This window comes from Palaemon carinicauda, chromosome 30 (genome assembly GCF_036898095.1).
Source record: "Palaemon carinicauda isolate YSFRI2023 chromosome 30, ASM3689809v2, whole genome shotgun sequence".
Classification (NCBI taxonomy): Eukaryota; Metazoa; Arthropoda; class Malacostraca; order Decapoda; family Palaemonidae; genus Palaemon; species Palaemon carinicauda.
This window is the reverse complement of record NC_090754.1, coordinates 88613919-88635055: the sequence shown is the minus strand read 5'-3', so window position 1 is coordinate 88635055 and position 21137 is coordinate 88613919. Positions and strand designations below refer to the sequence as shown.

General features: G+C 38.4%; 1 protein-coding gene and 1 non-coding gene across 2 annotated transcripts in view; both read right to left on the bottom strand.

Annotated features, from left to right (window-relative positions):
• The window catches only part of LOC137623343 (uncharacterized), a 1305328-nt gene that overhangs the window by 1086685 nt on the left and 197506 nt on the right, over positions 1-21137 (bottom strand).
• On the bottom strand, positions 5680-5872 carry LOC137623905 (U2 spliceosomal RNA). Its single transcript, XR_011040667.1, has one exon. It is a non-coding gene; the product is annotated as a U2 spliceosomal RNA (small nuclear RNA).

The following is a 21137-nucleotide window of genomic DNA, read 5'->3' as shown; positions in this document are numbered from 1 at the left end:
GATTTGAAGCCATCAGCATATATAAAAGTCGATCTCTTATGTTCTGCAACATGCTCCATAAAAAGAGACCTGGATTCTAAGTCAGTCATATTCTTCTTAACTCCAATAAAGTATTTACAAAATGATACCTCTGGTAATTTCCACGAAGGCATTGATGACACCTTACATGGAAGCACCTTAATTCTAATCATATCAAGACTGTTTAATAATTGTTTCACCCGAAAGCCATAAGGTTGAGGAGATTTCGGGTGAAACTCAAAGTATGTTAAGTGTCTTACAAGGCTTGCAGTCTGAAAGGCTAAAAAATTAGGGAGTCTTTGCAATCTAAACCAATACTGAATAATAGAGGACATTCGGTAAAGGTCCAGAGGCAACTCTCCAGCATCAACAAGGAGACTTGGGATGGGTGAGGTTCTAAACGCTCATGTGGACCTAAACGCTCCTGTGGACAATCTAATACCAGAATGATGTACTGAATCTAATATTTTTAACTGGCTTGGGGTGGCTGAGAAGTATATTTCACACCCATAACTAATTTTGGAAAAAATCAAGGCCTTGTATAAATTTAAAATAGTATTGGGTCTGCCTCCCATGATGTATGGGACAATACTTTTAAAAGATTCAGAGCCTCAAGACATTTAGTTTTTAATGCTTTTATGTGAGAAACCCATGTAAGCCTACAATCAGATATCAAACATAAAAAATTAGCTTTACTTACACATGGGATCCGTTGACCTTTAATGTATATATCCGGGTCTGAATGTACTCCCCGGATACGACAGAAAAGGATAATATCAGTTTTATTTGTCGTGAACTTAAATCCATTCATATCGGCCCACTGGATAATTTTGTAAATTGAGAGTTGTATTTTTCTCTCAACCATTGCCAATCTAGCTCCAGCAAATTATATGGAGAGATCATCCACCAATAATGTTGAGAGAACATCCGGGGAATGACTGAGGATATCCCATCCATTGCTAGTGCAAACATAGTTACACTCAGTTCACTACCCTGAGGAACTCCTCCTTCCTGGCATTTACTCCCTGATAGAGTTTCCCCAACTCTTACTTGAAAAACTCTATGTGAAACAAATGACTGAATAAATAGTGGAAGCTCTCCTTTTAATCCAATCTCATGAATTCTTTTAGGTATATCATATCTCCATGTGGTATCATATGCCTCTTCAAGGTCAAAAAAGACTGTCACATGGTGCTGTTTGGAAGCATAGGCTTCACAAATAGAGGACTCAAGTCGTATCAACACATCAGTCGTTCTGAATCCACATTGAAATGGGTGATAAAATACCCTTCTTTCAAGGAACCAAAGCAGTCTTATATTGACATTCTTCTCCATGAGTTTACATAAACAAGATGTCAATGCAATTGGCCTATAATTTTCTGCTTAAAACTTGACCTTACCAGGTTTCAAAAAGGCTATAATAATGGCTAGTACTCAAACACTTGGATGACTATGATCATGCCATATTCTATTAATAATGCTTAAAATAAATAACTTTGTATTTAAAGGTACTTGTTTAATCATTGCATATGGAATTCCATGGATCCAGCGGCTGTATCGTTACACGTAGCGAGTGCAGAATTGAATTCTCTTCAAGTAAGAGGAGAATTGTATGACTTCCTTATTGTTGCAAAATTTAAAACTTTTTCTTCAATGCTCCTATACTGGTGACCAGGAGCTGCTTCACACTTGCATGCTACACTTGAAAAAATGGTCAGCCAGGGCATTGCTAACTTCCATTGCTCCAGTCATATACTAACCATTTACCCTTAACACTGGTGTTGGGTTTGGGGTGAATTTGACTGCTATCTTTTTCACTTTCCTCCACACAGATGATGTTGGTGTTCAACTGTTAATGGAGGAGACAAATGACACCCAAGAATGGCGCCTAGCTTCTTTCATGGCATGACGAAACTGTGCTATACATTTCTCGTATATGACTAAATTCCCCTCAGTACAGCGCCTGCGCAATCGAGTTGAAGACTTTCTTGTGGCTCTTTGCAGGGCAGTTAGTTCTGATGACCACCAGGGGATTGGTCGTTGTTTGAATATCCCTGTTGTTTTGGGAATGGAATTGACTCCTGCTGCGTGAAGAGTTCCAATAAGTAAGTCTATGGCATCATCAGCACTTTCAAACTGTTTTGCATTTCCTTCCTTCAATTTCACTTAGCTCCTGAAACCTATCCCAGTCCGCTTTATCAAGATTCCATCCTGGCGATCTCTGTAAAGGTGGACCATTGTTGGTGTTTATAATGATTGGTGCATGATCACTAGTACGCCAATCATCTAATGTTCTCCAATTGAAATCGAGAAGACAGTTAGAGCTTTCAACTGATCTGAACATGAAAGTGTGGGGGCTCTCCTGTATTAAGGAGTCCTACATCTTCATTCTCCAAAATTGATGATATAATATTACCCCTTGTGTTTCACAAAACATCACCCCATTAAGTATGTCTACTAATAAGATCTCCTAGTAAGAGAAAAGATTGTGGGAGTTGTTTAATCACCTCTACTATATTATCATATGAGATGTTGTAATTTGGAGGCAAGTAAGGAGAACAGATTAATGTGGAAAGGTACATCAGTATTCTGGAAAGTAAGGTTAATCATTGATGTTCCAGGTACTTTATGTACTTTCCGTACCGTTCATGAATACATATCGAATATCTCCTCTTCTGTAACTGCATATAGGTCTCTATTGAAAACCACTCCTCTTCCATAGCTAAAGCTTAGATGGGGTTTGATGTCCAATTTTATATCATCATTGTCTGTCTTTAAATTTGATAATATAACAGACTGTGTGTATGGCTTAGCATTTATCAAGTAACTTTTCTTCCAAAATCGAGATACATCTCTAGGTGCGATCGTTCCTACCTTCCTCTGAAGAAATTTACAGAACTTAAAATAATTATCTGTAAAACCTGTTAATTGAGTACACAGCCAGAATGGTGGTTTTGGCTTTCTTTGGGATGGTATAACTATCTCTGCATCGTTATCAATCAAGTCTGTTGGTCTGAACACATCCAGGTCTTTAGGTAACGCATCACACAAAGCACCCTTAATATTCATATTACCTACTTTAATATTCATAATGTTACAGCTTGCAATGAATGTTTCATCATGATTATTAAATGATAACCAAGCATCCCTTTTATTATCTTGAAGTTTTGTTCTAATTTCTTTTATTAATCCGTTGCATTCAAATATCTTATGTATAACATAGCACATCATAATTGGCTTCTAATGGAACTTGGGTTACATGCACGATTTTCAATTTTCCTGTGTTGCCCAAATTACCCTTATTTTCGAATATTCAAAGAATGGTACTTTTTACTTCCTAAGTCGTCAACAGAATTTTCCTCAAGTGAATTGCCAGAGGTTGTCGACAGTGCCAGGGGAAAGTCAGCGTATCCAGGGATTGGGGCCCATTGCTTGAAGATTACATAAGACAGGGTTAGGATTGTGATGGTGAGGAGCTTGATTTACCTGCTCAAGAATACTAAGGCATCACATGTCAGAAAGGAAATTGGCACTCTCCACTATTTGCACAAAGAGAGTCTACTTCCCATATTGTCTACTCCATACCCTACATGAAGGATAGCACCAAATCTGATATAGAGGCACAGGTGTAAGCTGAACCCGCCTGTTAGGACTAAGACCAAGAAACTATGGAATCATCCTCCCCATCATCTGTAATGATGATCTTCCGGCATCATTGGATCCCTCTGGATTCCAAAGACCCAACACTTAGAAAACAGTTCAGCCAGAAAGGTCAAAACCATCTTCGGGATGGCTGAGTTCATTCAATACTCTCACATATAGCTTTGAATGTGAATACCCCACAACCATGACACCTCCTCCCATTCATGGAAGAAGGCAGCAATAACGGATGTATAAACATCCACGCCAGCGGCAATAAAGGATGTTGAAACATCTACACCATTAAAAGATATACACACACACACACACACACACACACACACACACATATATATATATATATATATATATATATATATATATATATATATATATATATATATATATATATATATATTCGGTTAAGGCAGCAACAGCCAGTAATGAACACAAATTTCATGGTATGGATAGGGAAAGAGTAGTTCAAAATGTCCTTTTTTATTATTCCGAACGTTTCGTGATTAAGAATCACGAAACGTTGGGAATAATAAAAAAAGGACATTTTGAACTACTCTTTCCCTATCCATACCGTGAAATTTATAAATATATATATATATATATATATATATATATATATATATATATATATATATATATAATAAGAGAAGTTTTGGTGCTACTATAGCGTGAGGTCTACCGCCATATGTCGCCTACCCAGGCGGAGGGTGAGGTCTACCACGCGACAAGCTTGGACCTTCCGCAACCTAAATGCCATGGGGTACCAGCATTCTACAGTGAACCACCAGCAATATTATGTGGATCCAGCGACAGGAGCACACACACAGGCAATTGAGCGATCGTGGTTGGACGCTAAAACGATGATTCTGAAGAGATTAATGCGAGGTGTTGGTCGTCAGCTGTTCCAGTGTCATCTTGATTATTTTTGCTGGAAGGTGATGAGAAAAAATTTCAATGATCTATTTGTGTCTTTCTTAGAAGATGTACGAAGTGTGTACCGCTAGGATAAATGTATGGAAATATATGATAACATGTTTATTTTTACCTTTATTCCTTTTTTTAATGTAATTAGAAATCCAATTATCTATTTAAGTCATTTCTAAGATATGTTTAAATTAAGTGGTTATTGCTTAAACAAATGTATGAAATGTGTTTTATCTATGAGGGACGAATAATTTAGCAGTAGACCGATAACATGTTTATTTTTACCTTTATTCTTTTTTTTTTAATGTAATTAGAAATCCAATTATCTATTTAAGTCATTTCTAAGATATGTTTCAATTAAGTGTTTATTGTTTTGTATCGCTAGAATAAATATGGAAATATATGATAACGTTTATTTTTACCTTCATTAATTTTGTTTTTCAATGTAATTAAAATTCCAATTATCATTTTAAGACATTTCTAAAATATGTTTAAATTGAGTGTTTATTGCTTAAACAAATGTATGAAATGTGTTTTATCTATGAGGGACGAATAATTCAAAGGTAGACCTCAGGCTATAGTGCTAACGGGAGGTAGACCTCACGCTATAGTGTGGTAGACCTCACGCTATAGTAGCACCGAAGTTTTTCTCATAGAGTTGGGACAGCAACACGAAAGAAAGTTTATAAAATTACAAGAAGGTCGAAGTAATATTAAGAGAAAGAATAAGATGAGAGAGAGAGAGAGAGAGAGAGAGAGAGAGAGAGAGAGAGAGAGAGAGAGAGAGAGAGAGAGAGAGAGAGAGAGAAAATTTAGATTCAAACTGGGGGATCAATTTCGCTACGTTCGTGAGCTCTCTTGCCCGTCAAAATGCTTCAACATGAAAGCAATATTTCTTGTTGAAGCACGATGTCTTAGACAAGGCATTCTCTCGTTAAAATTGATTTGATGTTTTCTGGCATCCTGACATCTAATGTCATTAACGCCGATCTGTCGTTGAGAGAGAGAGAGAGAGAGAGAGAGAGAGAGCTATAGCCATTTTAACTTGTTTAAATTATGATGATATTTATTTCTCCCCTGGGGGAGTGGACCGATCCCGGAGGTACTGCAATACCGGGCCGATCCGCGGCAAAGGTGGAGCAAGCCCCTAGCACTTCGCCAAGACCCAAAAATCAGTTTAATATCGTAGATCCCACATGGGGATCGTATCAGATATTAAGCTGATAAGAACAGATACTACACTTTGATCTTAGCCAAAAGGCCGAGAAGCGATACTGGATTCAGTCATACTTTGAAACCTACTCACCACCACTGCTATAACCACGGGGATATCATTGAGGGCAAGAATGACATATTCCCAAAACAACAATAACTATACCGAGGTTCAAAATAATTCCACGCAAGCGAAGTATTATTCAATGACTTTAACATACTTTAGTAAATCATTAAATTGTATAAAACCAACAAAAAGAGCAACCTGTTGACATTTTCATTATTCAATCACCTCCCGCTGTGTAAGCATAAAAGTGCTCTTGGATAAGAAAGGATGACAAAAATTTATCATTATATCACACAGGTATAATTAATATAAAGTTGAATCACTTCTACTAAATCATCATACAAAATGTTATCATTTGGAGGTAAGTACAGATAAATAACTGTATATTTTTTCCCCTATATCAATCTGTACAATCATTCTCAGAGGTGTACGAATGGACAAAGATATTTTGGGGAACATCTTGACGAACGTATATGAGACTTCCGCCATGGCTTCCTAGTTGGTAATCATATGGTGTCCTATTGCTTATATATTCGCGAGGACAAGGAGTATTATCATCAAGTTTGCTCTCTTGTAGACATATAATTATGGGGGAATGGTCTTGAATGGGGAGTTCAAGTTCATCATATTTGGACCTTAAACCCTGAAAATTCCATTACAAAATGAAGGAAAATACCATGGTTTATTTTTGGAAGACCCTTTGTTTGAAGTCTTCCGACTAGCAATTTTTGATCTAACACTATTTCCCAGTGGTTTTATTAAAGAGGGTCTTAAGAGATTGCATTTTGTGTTTGTGATTTTCTTTTTTCACTTTTGATCTAATTGTTAACTTGAATGTCTGATGTATTTAAATTGTCCTCTGGGTGATCAAACATCAACAGACAAAAAATCTTATTTATTTTTCGACAAATGGGTGATGAGTTACCAGGATTTTGCACCTTCCCCAATACAGGTGCATCTGGTAACTTGGTTTCAAGTGGAATCTCCATTAAATCAGGCGAGGACATAGCTTGTGAGAGGTTGGTACTATCCTATGTAATGTGGATAAAGGTTGGGTAGTGGTGAGCAATTTCATATTGTTAATACACAATGGTAAATCTTTAGGGAGATATTCTTCCCTTATTATTCAACGCTTTATCAGTAGATGCTGGATTTCTTTCTCGAGAACTACCTACAGTAATAAATAGGTTAGATGACTCGTGCGGAACTTTTCCTCCTGTTATAAATGTCTGCATAACTAGTCGATTTATTTATTCTCCTGGCTTGCCCTAGGCATACACGTTCAAGAACTGATGTATTTAATAATCTCTTGGACTGCCCTATGCTTGAATGTTCAATAATTGATCTATTGAAGGTAGCTTCTTCTAACTAACTAGCAGCTCCTATCAGTAGCTTTATGATTAGGGTTGGAGTTAAAGGACCTTGCCTAAAGTGCGCATTCTCCATGGTAAAGGATAGTATATGCCCCTCTCTTTTCGATCTACCACTCAATCGACTACCTTTTCCTTCCCATGACCTCTGTTAAATGTTGGTTTGTTTGTCCTATGAAAACGCACCCAACGTTCGTTTATGCTGGTAAGTGTAGTGTTTGTCCAATGAGAACGCACCCAGGTTTGTTGACATTATCGAAATAGTTGATTTATTGAAAAATATGTTTATTTGAAAGGTTGATATGTTATTATGATTGGGTCATTACAATTATAAAGAGTAATCCATGTGAATTGTGATTATATTGTGAAAACTGTATTAATTTCCCGAGTGGATGGGAGCCAGGACTTCCCCTCTCCCGTTTTCGTCACATATTTGTATTTTTTTTTACCTTTGGGGAAGCTTTAAAGAGAATAAAAGTGATAAATTTATAATTTGCTGGTTAAATGGATTTGTCTTGTCTGTATCGCAATGTTATCTATTTTTTTTATGTGAAGTTTTCTACAAAAAGGAACCATGGGACCTGCGTGCTCCCCCAAGCTGTTGTTTGAATCTGTAGGAGAGAGAGAGAGGAAATAAAGAGAAAACGGTAAGGTCGTTTCCTTTCTCCCGTAGTTTAATTTTGAGTATTACGAGAAAATTGAGGAGGCTATGCCTCAAACTGAGGGGCTAATGGCCCACATGCAACATGGTGCCCAGACCCGGGAATCAGATGAGAGCGAGGCTGAATTTACTGGATTCCCCAACGACATAAATCAACTTAGGAGAGCAGTGCTACAGAGAGAGAAGGCAACAATATGGCTGCGTTGTGCCTCAGAAGATTTGACCAGAGCCATGGCCGGTAATCCGACCTGGCATGAAATTACAAGTCTCGTAAAAGACTACGATAATAAGAAGGCCGACTGGGAAGAAATAATTCAGCGAGACCAGAATTCTATAGAGGATGTTGACGAGCTCCAGAGAAGAATACTTGAAGACCACCATTTTCTGAAAGAGGTAAGAAAAATCCGTACTGAAGCAGCAGCTACCTTAGAGAGGCTGGGCAAGGACAGAAACTTGGTTGCTAATAGGTCCAGTGAAGATATTAATTCAGGCAGTGAAGTCGGTAATGAGGGTTTTAGTGTGCAATTGCCTAAACTCCAGCTAGTGAAATTTGGCGGGAAAATAACAGAGTGGCGGCCATTTTGGGACCAATTTATGGCACTTGTGGACGATCAGCCTATGCCTCTTGTTTCCAAATTTATGTATCTTCAATCTGTTTTAGAGGGTGAGGCTAGGGGTGTACTACAGGGCCTCACCCAAACAACAGCTAATTACAAGATAGCCTGTGAGTTGTTAGAAGAAAGGTATGGCGATCCAGAAAACATTATATCAGCTCACCTTCAAGCCCTAATGCAACTTAGCTCATCTAGGAGCGCAAGGACTGAAATTCACACGTCCTCTTTGCGGAAATTACAGGATGAGTTAGTAGGCCATGTGCGCAGTTTGGAGGCCCTTGGAGTTGGAGGTGAACAGTACGGGCGGATCTTGGTGCCTATGATCCTTGCTCTGTTACCTCATGACATAAGGTTGGACTGGTCGCGTAGTGGACGGAAAAGAGGAGATCTCGACGGATTGCTGAAGTTCTTGCAACGAGAAGTGGAAGGCAGAGAGAGGGCAGAGGCTATCAAGAGACTAAGCCTTGGAAAATCCGAGGAACCCAGTGTAGAACGACGGACTAAAAAGCACACTCCCAGTTCAGCCTCTGCCCTTCAAACTTCATCAGAAGAAAGTGGTTCGAAGACGTTTTGCGCATTCTGTGGAAAGCTGCATCCCAGTGAAAGGTGTTTAGGTATAACTAAGCTCCCCCTTGCAGAAAGAGAAGAAGCCGTGCGTAATCGGCGTTTGTGTTTTAAGTGTTTATCTAAAAGCCATTATGCCAAGGCCTGTTGGGCTAAGTGTTCAAAGTGCAAGACTGGGAATCACAACTCCCTTGTATGTCGGAGATCTGAAACGAAACCCTCCGTAACAGCTAGTGAAAATAACCCTGTAGTAGAGGGAGTGCAAGAGGGGTCAAATTCTGTGACCCATGTGGGGGTAGCACCTTGTGAGGTGAAAAACAAGGTTAATTCAAGGTGTTGTGTATTGCAGACGGCCCAAGTCAGGGTAGTAGGCCATCAGGGTATCACATTTGCTACTGTAATGTTTGATACAGGGTCTGATCGGTCTTACATTTCAAGGGAACTGGTCAAACGGGTCAAGCCTAAGTGGCTGACTTCTGAGTATTTATCATTTTCTGCCTTTGGTGGAGGGAAAGCCTCTAAGGCAGATTTGTGTAGTATTTATGAAATAATGAGTGTAGGGGCAAATGATCACAAATATAGTTTTAAGGTTGCTGAAATTGATGTAATTTGTCCTCCGTTATCTAGGTCCAAAGTGGACCCTAAGTGTTTAGAACCTTTTTCTCACCTTAAGTTGATCGATGAGTATGGATCCCATCGAAATTTACATATTGATATGTTGATAGGCCTTGATTTATATTGGAAGATGATGATCCCCAACCAGGTTATGTATAATGAAGGGCTTGTGGCCCAGGAGACAATTTTTGGTTGGATTTTGTCCGGATCCTTTAATAGGTCTGAAGGTAATATTGGTGTAAGTGTACAATTGTTAGCAATTGAGAATGTACAAGAGTGTAGTTTGAGTCAATTTTGGGATCTAGAGTCTGTTGGCATAAAACCCAACGAACTACATTCTGAGGTGATGAACCCTGACCCAGTCTTGGTTCAATTTGAGAATTTGGTAAGTTTTAAAGATGGTCGCTATGAAGTGGCCCTACCATGGAAATCTGAGAATATGAAATTGGATTTGATTAATAATGAACATCATGCTTTGAGAAGATTGGAAGGTCTCTATAATAGGTTAGGTAAAAACCCCTGTCTGCAGGAAAAGTATTTTAAGGTGTTTAATGAGTATGAAAAGGAGGGTATTATTGAAGAAATTCCTTCCCATCAACGGGAAGGTGGGTATCCTATATTTTATTTGCCTCATCGGCCTGTGGTACGGGAAGGGAGCCTAACCACCAAGGTGAGGCCTGTTTTTGATGGATCTGCACGTGGCAGTAATGGAGTATCTCTGAATGATTGTTTAGAAAGTGGTCCTTCACTCAACCCTGATTTAGTTGAGGTGTTGTTAAGATTTAGAAGGTGGAGGGTGGCCTTAACAGCTGATATTACAAAGGCTTTTCTTCAAATAAAGGTAAGAAGGGAGGACCGTGATGTTCATAGGTTTTTGTTGAAAGAGGGGAACAATGTTAAACATTTCAGATTTATAAGAATGCCCTTTGGTAATAAGAGTAGTCCATTTTTATTAAATGCCACCTTAAAATTTCATTTAAAGAAATACCCTCTCACAGAGGTGGTTTCTGAACTGTATGAGAATCTTTATGTAGATGATTGGCTATCTGGGGCTGATAGTCCCGCGGAAGCAAGTTTAAGATTTGAAGAAGCCTATGGTATCCTGCAGGAGGCTGGTATGTCATTGTCAAAGTGTACTTCTAATTGTAAGACTTTAACTATAACTGAAGGTTCTAGTGAAGAGAGTGTCAAGGTTCTAGGCCTCCACTGGGTATCCTCCCCTGACTGTTTTACCTTTAAGGTTGAGAACCTGGACCCCTTTGGAGATATTGTTTGTACCAAAAGAAATGTGCTAAGCCTCATAGCTCGGTGTTTTGATCCCTTGGGGCTCATATGTCCGTTTGTTATGCATGCAAAAATACTGTTTCAAGAAATCTGGAGATTAGGTTTAGATTGGGATGAGCTATTACCCGAGGCTATGCAAGGCAGAGTTAAATTATGGGTTGTAGGATTTTCTGTGCTTGAGTCATTTAGAGTAGATCGGTACTTGTTTTCTGAGTCACCCTTTAAGGAAATTCCTAATGTTCAATTCCATGCATTTAGTGATGCTTCAGAAAAGGGTTATGGTGCTTGTGTTTATGTGAGAGTGCCTGAGGGGGATAAATTCAAGGTATCGCTGGTTGTTGCAAGAGGCAAGGTAGCCCCTATAAAAAGGGTTTCCCTTCCTAGGCTTGAATTACTCGGAGCCCTGTTATGTGCTAGACTCGTTGTGTTTGTGACGTCCGCCTTGCAGCTGGGTAAAGAGGTTTCTGTTCAATGTTGGACGGATTCCACAGTAGCCCTAGCTTGGATAAAGGGGGACCCCAATAGATGGAAAACCTTTGTGGCTAACAGGGTTGTTGAGATTCAACATTTGACACCTCCTTCATGTTGGCAGCATTGTCCAGGCAAGGACAACCCAGCGGATCTTGTATCTCGAGGTGTTTTTGCTGAGCAGCTTTTGCAGTCTGATATTTGGCTGAAGGGTCCTCCTTGGCTCTGTTCCTCCCCGCTCCCTCATCAGGAAGGCAGGGGGGCGGACATTCCTTCAGAAGAGATATGTGATACTGACACAGTTTGTGTTGCAGTTGAAAATGAGCCGCCCTTATTTGAATTAACCCGATGGAGTTCCTTTACAAAGGCCCTTAATGTAGTAGGTTGGGTACTGAGATTTGTTGGGAATTGCAGACCTTCGTCCCGCAAATTAAGTGGACCTTTAACCTATGGAGAATTGACGAAGGCTAAGGTACAACTGCTGTACTTTGTGCAACGAGAGGCCTTTGCAAAGGAAGTAAATGCTCTGAGTAGATCTCTCCCCCTCCCAAGGGGTTCTTCCTTGATTAAACTTGATCCTTACCTAGATGAGGATGGGCTACTGAGAATAAAAGGGCGCTTAGAGAATGCAGACTTGAGTTTTGAGAGTAAGCACCCTATAATAATTCCTGGTACCCACATTGCTTTACTGTTAGTTCGTTTCCAGCATAGGTTGCTCAAGCATGCTGGTGTTGCTACACTTGTATCCACGTTACGAAACAGTTACTGGATCATTCGCCTTCGTCAGATTGCAAAGAAGGTTTGTCGAGAATGTGTGGCTTGTCGGCGTTGTGATGCCTCTGCTTGTTCCCAGCCTGTGGGGCCACTTCCCGAGTTGAGAGTTAAGTCGGCTCCTCCATTCACGGTTACAGGTCTGGATTTTGCTGGTCCTTTATTTTGTATTGATTTTCCATCCAAGAAATTGTATATACTTCTTTTTACCTGTGCTGTCATTCGAGCTGTTCATTTAGAGCTCACCGAGTCTCTTTCGGTTGTTGATTGTAATTTGGCCATTAGACGGTTTGTAGCTAGACGGGGTGTTCCAACAGTGTTCTACTCTGACAATGCTAGAACCTTTGTGAGTGTCTCCAACCTGTTAAGAGAACATTATGGCTCGTTGACGCCCCAATGGAAGTTTATTGTACCTAATGCTCCTTGGTGGGGAGGCTGGTGGGAACGCCTCATTAGATCTGTGAAAGTTGCACTGAGGAAAACATTGGGCACTAATTCTTTGTCCAAGAGTGAATTAGAGACTACACTTCATGAGGTGGAAGCTTGTATTAATTCTAGACCCTTGACATTTGTAGGTGAGGAACCTGATATCGCAAATCCTCTTACCCCTTCCCATTTCCTAATTGGCCGTTCTGCAGGTTTTCAGTTAGAGTTAGTAGATGATCCAGACTGTGGTGTATCCTCAAAGGATTTGTGTGTAAGAGAAGCTGTGCGTCTGGGTCAGTTAGACAAATTTTGGAGAATATGGCAGACTGAGTATCTTAGAAACCTGCCTTGTATGGTGAAGGGGTTCAAGCCAAATTGTAACCTTAAAGAGGGTTCTGTTGTACTAGTAAAGGATGAACGGGTGCCAAGGTTAAGGTGGCCTCTTGGAGTTATTACTAAGTTGTATCCTGGAAAGGATGGGGTTGTTAGAAGTGTTGAGGTTAAAACCAAGCGTGGATTTATATCCAGACCTGTGCAAAATTTGTATAATCTAGAAATAACAGATTTGAAGGGTGAAATGGGTAGTAATTCCCAGGAGGAGAGACTTGAGGATCTTAGACAGGAGCCTGTAGAATCACCCTTAGTGTCTAATGTTGGTAAGTCCCGAAAGGGAAGACCTATTAAGGTTCCTATTAAACTTGACTTGTAGATTAAGGTAATAAGATAGCCTTGGAAGGCTCTGATGATGATAGGAGTGTTGAGACACTCCTATGGTGGGGAGGATGTTAAATGTTGGTTTGTTTGTCCTATGAAAACGCACCCAACGTTCGTTTACGCTGGTAAGTGTAGTGTTTGTCCAATGAGAACGCACCCAGGTTTGTTGACATTATCGAAATAGTTGATTTATTGAAAAATATGTTTATTTGAAAGGTTGATATGTTATTATGATTGGGTCATTACAATTATAAAGAGTAATCCATGTGAATTGTGATTATATTGTGAAAACTGTATTAATTTCCCGAGTGGATGGGAGCCAGGACTTCCCCTCTCCCGTTTTCGTCACATATTTGTATTTTTTTTTACCTTTGGGGAAGCTTTAAAGAGAATAAAAGTGATAAATTTATAATTTGCTGGTTAAATGGATTTGTCTTGTCTGTATCGCAATGTTATCTATTTTTTTTATGTGAAGTTTTCTACAAAAAGGAACCATGGGACCTGCGTGCTCCCCCAAGCTGTTGTTTGAATCTGTAGGAGAGAGAGAGAGGAAATAAAGAGAAAACGGAAAGGTCGTTTCCTTTCTCCCGTAGTTTAATTTTGAGTATTACGAGAAAATTGAGGAGGCTATGCCTCAAACTGAGGGGCTAATGGCCCACATGCAACAACCTCTGACTTCCATGGGACTCACTGCTATGCCACTTTCTCTCCTGCTGATCCGACCTCCAGGGATAATTTATGCCCCCCAATATTCTGCCTACTACTCAAACACCTATCTCCTCCTTCCCATGACCTTCGACTCCCATGGGACTTGCTACTGTAACACTTTCTCTACTACTGACAGAATCTCTGTCTTTTACTTCTGCTCATGGTTCCAAAGGAGCCTGGACCCTAGTTGGTGAGAGAGTTGCAGCCGGACAACAAGGCCCTTACCATCGGCTGATACAGGATGCTTTTTCAGTGGCACCCCAGCAGCCTGCCTCCCAACAGCATATACGGGTTAATTTTATAAGAGAAATTGACTAGGTCTCTGCCTGCAGGAACTCCCTCTCAGGACAAGCTCTAGGAGCAGAGCAGCCTGAAAACCCGTGGGACCGTGGCATATTGCCAATGGCCCCACCTAGCTCTAGGCTGTTGTCCGGGAAGAAGCAGACCACTTGGGGTTGCTGTCTGTGTTTTAGCTCCTAAATACTGAAGTATCCTCCAAGACCTTCATGATGATCCTCAAATAAATATCCCTCTTTTTAATCCTCAAATAAATATCCATTAACCTATCTAAAACCCACTGATGGGCTGCCAACGCAAGAGCCCGTGTCCAGCAAGAAGGGCTGGGCAATCTCACAAGCAAGCAAGCAAGCAATCCATGGTAAAGATTGGAGCAAGTATTACAAATTTTATCATTCTTACAACCTTTGGAAAGATGCCTAAATTTAAAGCAATCAAATCATTGCAGTGGCTTCTGCTTAAAAGGTTGAACTTTAATGTGGAAAGGTACATAAGTATTCTAGATAGTAAGGTTAATCATTGATGTTCCAGGTACTTTATGTACTTTCCACACTGTTAATGGACACATATCCAATATCTCCTTTTCTGTAAATTCATATAGGTCTCTATTGAAAACCACTCCCCTTCCATAGCTAAAGTTTAAATGGGGTTTGATGTTCAATTTTATATCATCATTGTCTGTCTTTAAATTGGATAATATAACAGACTGTGTGTATGGCTTGGCCTTTATCAAGCAACGTTTCTTCCCAAATCGAGATACATCTCTAGGTGCGATCGTTCCTACCTTCCTCTGAAAAAAATTGCAGAACTTAAAATAATTTTCTGTACCTCCTGTAAATTGAGTAACAAGCCAGATTGGTAGTTTCGCCTTTCTTTGGGATGGTATAACTATCTCTGCATTGTTATTAATCCAGTCTGCTGGTCTGAAGACATCCAGATCTTTAGGTAACCCATCACAAAGAGCACCCTTAATATTCATATTATCTACTTTAATATTCATAATGTTACAGCTTGCATTGAATGCTTCATCATGACTATTAAATGATAACCAAGAATCCTCTTTATTATTTTGAAGTTTCGTTCTAATTTCTTTTACTAATCCGTGGCATTCAAATATCTTATGTAGCACATCATAATTGCTTCTAATGGAACTTGGGTAACATGCACGATTTTCAATTTACCTGTGTTGCCCAAATTATCCTTATTTTCGAATATTCAAAGAATGGTACTTTTTAGTTCCTAAGTCGTCAACAGAATATTCTTTAAATGAATTCCCAGAGGTCGTCAACAGTGCCGGGGGAAAGTCAGCGTATCCAAGGGATGGGGGCCGTTGCATGAAAAATCTATAAGACAGGGTTGAGATTGGAAAGGTAATGAGTTTGATTTACCTGCTTAAGAAAATTTGCACTCTCCACTATCTGCACAATGAGAGTATACTTCCCAGATGGTCCACTCCATACCCTACACGAAGGATAGAAGCAAAACTGATATAGAGGCACAGGTGTAAGCTGAACCTGCCTGTTAAGACTGAGACCAAGAAACTATGGAATCATACTCCCCATCATCTGTAATGATGGGCTTCCAGCAAAAAGCTGAGAGTCCTACCCTAAGCATTAGATCATCCTGGATTCCGAAGATTCAACACTTAGAGAACAGTTCTACCAAAGAGGTTTAAACCATCTTCGGGATGGCTGAGTTCATCCAATACTCTCATATATAGTTTTGAATGTAAATACCTCACAACCGTGACACCTCCCATTCATCGAAGAATGCAGCAATAACGGATTTAGAAACATCCACACCAGCGGCAATAAAGGATGTTGAAACACATTTGCCATTAAAAAAATATAAATATATCTATATATATATATATATATATATATATATATATATATATATATATATATATATATATATATATATATATATAAAATAAGAGAATTTTTTCTCATAGAGTTGGGACAGCAACACGAAACAAAGTTCATAAAATTACTAGAAGGTCGAAGTAATATTAAGAGAAAGAATAAGATGAGAGAGATGAGAGAGAGAGAGAGAGAGAGAGAGAGAGAGAGAGAGAGAGAGAGAGAGAGAGAGAGAGAGAGAGAGAGAGAGAGAGAGAGAGAGAGAGATTTAGATTCGAACTGGGGGATCAATTTCGCCAAGTTTGAGAGCCCTCTTGCCAGTCACAATGCTTCAAATAGGAAAGCAATATTTCCTGTTGAAGCACGATGACTTCGACAAGGCCTTCTCTCGTTAAGATTGATTGACTTGAGGTTTTCTGGCATCCTGACATCTAAGGTCATTAACGCCGATCTGTGGTTGAGAGAGAGAGAGAGAGAGTCAAAGTCAAAGTCAAAGTCAGAAACCTTTATTCCATTATATAATGGTTATTCTGTTACATAACAATATAAATTATTTACATAAAATTCACAATAATTGGATTGTAAAAATCTAGGATGTATATTCATTCAAGTAAAATCTAAAAAATATTGCTTAAGTTTCTTTTTGAATAAATCACAACTAACATTTATACATTTTCTTATTTCCAGAGGTAGTTTGTTCCAGCAAGCTGGGCCCCTTATTGCCATTGTACGTGAACCCAAATCCGTTCGATAGCTGTCTACATATAGATTTATACGTTCTGGTTTCAGGATTACTTGAAGGAAAGAAGTCAGGTAGTTAGATTAGGAGACGTAAATTCTTGCATTGAAAAGGTTGAATTTGGAGTCCCACAGGGATCTGTCCTAGGTCCAATTCTGTTTTTAGTCTACGTTAATGACATGATTAAATACATAGAAAACTGCTTGCTAATTCAATACGCTGATGACACCCAAGTTCTTTTGGCTGATCAAATAGAAAATTTAGATGGCTTGATAAAACGGGCTGAACTAATATTGCTCAAAATTAAGAAATATTTTCTAAGAAAAGGGCTATTATTAATAGCCACTAAAACACAGTGCATGTTTGTGGGTAGCTCACAGTATATTAGCAAAATTCCAAATGACATTATAATAAAATGCGATGGTGATGAAGTAAAGATAAGTCAACATGTGAAAAATCTAGGTCTACACATGGACAGGTACATGATATTCAGTACTCACATTGACGAGCTGAGTAGAAAAGTTAGTGGCATTCTAATGTATTTAAGTAGAGTAAAAGATTACTTTGATGATACTACTCGAGCTTTGATTGTGGAAAGTCTGGTCTTGAGTGTAATAAACTACTGTATTAAGATATGGGGGTCAACTAATGATATGCACATGGAAAAAGCTCAAAAAATCCAAAACTTTGCAGGTAGAGTAGCCGTTATTGGGGTGAAAAAAAAAAACACGATCACATCACCCCAACCCTCCAGCAATTAAAGTGGATAAAATTAAAAGAAAAGTGTATGTACGATGTTTGTGTTTTTGTTTTCAAAAGTTTGAGAAAAGAATATCCCAACTGGCTATACACATTTCCTACAGTTGGTAATTGTAGGAATGCATTAACCAGACAGAATGAAAATCTATATGTAGACAGCTATCGAACTGATTTGGGTTCACTCTCAATGGCAGTAAGGGGCCCAGCTTGCTGGAATAAACTACTTCTGGAAATATGAAAATGTACAAATGTTAGTTCTGATTTATTCAAAAAGAAACTTTAGCAATATTTTTAAAATTTTACTTGAATGTACATTATATATATCCTAAATTTTTACAATCCAATTATTGTGAATTATATGTAAATAATTTATATTGTTATGTAATAGAATAACCATTTTATAATGGATTAAAGGTTTTTGACTGACTTTTTTTACTCTCTCTCTCTCTCTCTCTCTCTCTCTCTCTCTCTCTCTCTCTCTCTCTCTCTCTCTCTCTCTCTCTCTCTCTCTCTCTCTCTCTCAACATGAAAAAAATCTAGGTCTATACATGGACAGGTACATGACATTCAGTACTCACATTGACGAGCTGAGTAGAAAAGTTAGTGGCATTCTAATGTATCTAAGTAGAGTAAAAGATTACTTTGATGATACTACTCGAGCTCTGATAGTGGAAAGTCTGGTCTTGAGTGTAATAAACTACTGTATTAAGATATGGGGATCAACTAATGATATTCACATGGAAAAAGCTCAAAAAAATCCAAAACTTTGCAGGTAGAGTAGCCGTTATTGGGGTGAAAAAACACGATCACGAGGGGTTGTTTCCAAATAGGAGGATATTTCCCAGTTACAATCGATGTATTTATGATAATCGTGATATAATATGCAATAACTGTAAGGGAATCTTTTAGAAAACTAGTAGGAATACCATCCGTTCCGTAAGCATTACTATTATTCAAAATCTTAACTGTTAATATTATTGTTTCTACTGTAACTGGTTGCGGTCTAAACAATCTTATATTATTGCCAAAATTATTTTGAGTGTTTCTAATATCTTCATTTTCGTACTTTTGTAGAATTTCCTGCGTTTTATCATAAGTTATTTTTCCTACATTAGCAAAGTATTGGTTAAATTGATCTGCTCTAGCTTTTGGGTTGTCGTATTCAATCTTTTTATTTGTTTTAGTAGATACAATATTATTCATAATTTTCCATGTTTCTCTGCGAGATTTACTTTTCTTGATCTTGTCTTTGTTATAATAAGCTTTGGCAGTACGCATTTTCGAATTAATGAGTTTTTTCATTTCCTTATACGAATTGTTCAGATTTTCATCATGTCTATTCTGTTTAATCCTTTCTTGCATTTTGTCCCTTTCAATCATACTGTTTTTGAGATCATTGTCTATCCAAGGTGCACTGGGTCTCCTTATTTCCTTCGTGGTTATTGGGGCACATTTATCTAAGGCACTATTATATACTTTATTGAAAATTCCTGTTTGAATATCTGTGTCATCAGTATGTATGATTGTATCTAAAATTATTTTCTGGTTTAGCAATGTATTGCACAAAAAATCTGCAGAATAATATTTTAAACACCTAGAGGTTACCGTGACTGGTTTACGCTTTGGCTTCTTAATATCTATGATAAATGAAATATGTTCATGGTCAGCTACAATACTTGGATTTACCTCAATTTTAATGACACTTTCCTGCTTGTTTGTTATTAACACGTCTATAAAAAAAAAAAAAAGTAAAACCATTCTGTCGTGGCCGCTGAGACGATTTCTGTTCCCCTGTACAGCGTACCCATGTCAAAATATTTCGACCACTTTAAGGAAAAATTAACACTGCGGTTAGAGAATAATGCTAGCCGTTAATGACAGATGACATTCCCCAGGGTATGCCCAGGGTGCATCCTTACCCTTTTCACTAATCTCACTGGATTAAGCCAAGATTAAATCTGCTCTCTCTCTCTCTCTCTCTCTCTCTCTCTCTCTCTCTCTCTCTCTCTCTCTCTCTCTCTCTCTCTCTCTCTCTCTCTCTCTCAGTTATTCTTGTCGAGCATACAGTATATATTTCATTAGGTACACTGTTAAATAAGCGTAATTTTAATCGGACATTATCCGTAAAAATATACTGTACTTGCCCGAAATTCATTAAAATATTGGAGAGTAATTTTTATCCTACCCTGTTATCTTATTACGGGTTGATGATCATAATATCACCATTTGACGTCCATATTCCCGTTTATAAGACGGTAAATGCCTGGCAACATTTATTACTGGATTTTTACCGGTTTTTCGGCATATTTTTAAGTGTAAGGTATTCATTTCTATAAGGATAATTGGAACCAAGTGCATTTCCCCAAAAATCATAATCCCAGGACATATGCCATTTTTATCCTACCTTCTTAATATGACTCGGGCAGAAGGTAAGTTTGAAATCCAATTGATCTGTCCTTGAGGTCTCAGGGGTAAATTTATGTAGCCAATATCAGCGAGCCATATTTAATCCCTTGAATGGTTGATCTTGAGGTATAAAATGTACCGTTTGAGACAGTGACTGAATTATCTAGCAAACATAAACCATGGAAACATCTTCAAACCGTGTTTTCCGTCCCAATGCCAGGGAAATAGTACACAGTGTGTACAAGTATTTTACAAAAAAGAACATGAACCGCGACCCTTTTACTGATGTCACCAAAGCATGTATCCGTACTTCTAAAGCCCCAAATGTTCCTGAAAGAGAGAGAGAGAGAAAGAGAGAGAGAGAGAGAGAGAGAGAGAGAGAGAGAGAGAGAGAGAGAGAGAGAGAGAGAGAGAGAGAGAGTGGGTGGGAAAAAGATACAACAAAGATTAAACAGTCTCTTCCTTTAAGAAATCCTAATCTTATAAGCTGGATGACCATTGATTGACAGATGTGACCCGACCACCATAAGTTTGGAGATATCGGTTATGAAAAATAGGTATCTGACAAAGGCAGCATATTTAAATGATGTGAAATATCTCCATAAAAGAAACCCCTTCCAGGGTCATTATAAGCATTGTTTATACTTTGATGTCCGTTTTTAATATATACAGTATATATATATATATATATATATATATATATATATATATATATATATATATATATATATATATATATATATTGTAGTGTAACAGAAGAAATACAATAACCAAGGAAGTATTGCAAAGATGATTTTATTTAGACGATTTAGTACAGTTGTAAAGAAAGGGTGAGGAAAATGGGGTGCCTAATCTCTTAATCTGGCTTTATCATTGTTTTCAAAGGTTTTTGACTTGTCTCTAAAGAGTGATTCCTTCAAGGGAAAATGAACTAAATGTTTACACTCGAACACGATACCTTTTGGAAATGAGCTCTTCTCAGCGGCCACGACAGAATGGTT